The sequence below is a fragment of the Odontomachus brunneus genome, unplaced genomic scaffold (assembly GCF_010583005.1).
Source record: "Odontomachus brunneus isolate Ranch 3 - 2012 unplaced genomic scaffold, Obru_v1 Obru_scaffold_231, whole genome shotgun sequence".
In the NCBI taxonomy this organism is placed as follows: domain Eukaryota; kingdom Metazoa; phylum Arthropoda; class Insecta; order Hymenoptera; family Formicidae; genus Odontomachus; species Odontomachus brunneus.
This window is the reverse complement of record NW_022639681.1, coordinates 417,007-419,223: the sequence shown is the minus strand read 5'-3', so window position 1 is coordinate 419,223 and position 2,217 is coordinate 417,007.

The following is a 2,217-nucleotide window of genomic DNA, read 5'->3' as shown; positions in this document are numbered from 1 at the left end:
TCATATTATTCTAAACAATACACCGCTTTTATTGAGTTTTCTTTGCTACATATCAATTACTAAGAGGACATTCCAAATTTGTATAAATATTGAAAATGTAAAATTACATTACATTGCATTTTTCGAAATTTTTTAAATTGATTTTTACCAAATAAAAGCAATGTTAAAATGCACACTGTCTCTGCATATATTGTACCATTGTTTTTACGTTTACACTGCGCGCGAACACTTTTACGTTCATTCAACAGATCTTTTTTACCACAACATAAAATTAATAATAATAAAGATAAGTTTGTAAAAAACGTTAATACTACACAACGTACCATTTCATGCATATTTACATCTGTATTTAGTAATATATTCACAACGTATTATAAAGTGAGGTTATAAAAACTTTCAACTTTCTACGGCGAATTCAACACAAATTAACCAATATTTTAATGTGGGTTTTACATACCTTTTTAATTTACCGTTGCAAACCTTTTAGCGTTTTCTGTATCTAAACTATTGCAAAGCTTTGGGTTGTAATCGCCAGCGATTCTTATAGTACTGATGCACCTTTGTCTTTTCTCTGGATTGAGCTCGATCGCTACACCAACGCTGCCAACATCACTCGACGTTGGCTCTTATTGGCTACAACGTTCCCAGATGCGTGACAGGAACCAATATATTGGTTTCAATAATTTTTTACTCGATTTGTAAAAACTGTCTTGAAAAATTGGAAGAGATAGAAATTGTTTATTTTGTTCCCATACAGCTGTAAGAATTTTTTCCAAATGTTGTATTAACTTTTTTATACTTCAAGAAAATGCAAGAAAACGCAATACTAAAAAGTTAATACAAAATTGTAAAAAAATTCTTACAGCTGTATGAGAAGAAAATAAACAATTTGTATCTCTTTCAATTTTTCAAATAGTTTTTAGAATTCGAGTAAAAAATTTTAGAAACCAATAATTTTGTACATATTTCCGAAAAAATATCTTAGAAAATGGAAGTCGTATAAAAAAATGTTTCAAACAAAAATTGTTTATTTCTTTACGTAGAATAAAATTCCGTAATGAAAAATAAATGTTTCTATTAAAAAAACCAAAGTTGACCTTGTCCTGACCTTTGAGACACCATCCAAGCTCAAACTGATAAGAGCAGTAAATATATCTTTTAAAACCCAACAACTTTTGTTTTGAAAGTTTTATCGAAAAACCTCACTGTAAAAAGATATTCAGGGGTTCCCATATTTTGAAGACACCCTGTATACATAAATGAAAGGTGTTTCGCGTAATATATATTCAACATTGCAGCAATATCTTGTAATCAATGTTGAATAATCAACATACATTCCATCTAGAAAAAACATCCTCACTTCTACTTTCAACATTGCAACGTCTCATCAAGGGTTTTTCAACTTTCTGTGCTGTATGGGAATATTATTTAATTTTGAGGACTGGATATCTTCGAAGAACGCAGTTGATGAAAATAGCTTACTTTAGTTATTTTGTTTAATTGCAATTAGTGGTGACCTCAAATTTGTTGGTGTCCTTTAAGGTTCAAATTTCAAGGTCAAATTTTTTTTTCTAAAAACCTCCTCATTTGTCGTCGGCAATTGAAAGAGCGGAAGTTTTCATACTTTTACTTTTAACGTTACCCAGAAACAACGGCGGGGACGTAGTAATTTCTGTTCCCTTTGGGGTGCTTTTAAAATATTGTTTCTAAACATCTTTTTTACAGCTTTATTTTCAATTTTTTTTGCTTTTCAATAATTAACATAACGTCTTATTCTTTGATTTTGAATATGTAGCTAGCATTTCAGACATAAACAAATTATCTAACATGAAATCCAACGTAAAGAACTTGCTAGAAAATACTTTTTTAATATGTATTAAAAACGTGGCTCAAAAATAACATAAAGTATGCTGTGTAAGTTGTCAGTCTAGTGTTACGGTTTAAAAAAATTTATTTGTTCACATATTTTACAAGTTAAGGATGTTAAAAGTTTATTGTAGGAATTTCAAATGAAAATTTAAATTTCTTTAAGTTGTAAATGCATTTTTCCGGTAAACAAGTTTCAATCTACAGTTGAGTTAAAATTCCAAGATATTTTTTGACACTGGCATAGCTAGTAAAAACTTTCAAATATTTCATTTTTAGTTATTTTTATCATTTTTTTTTAGTTAAATTCATGAAAATTAAACGATTATGAATTTTTATTTATAAAAATCT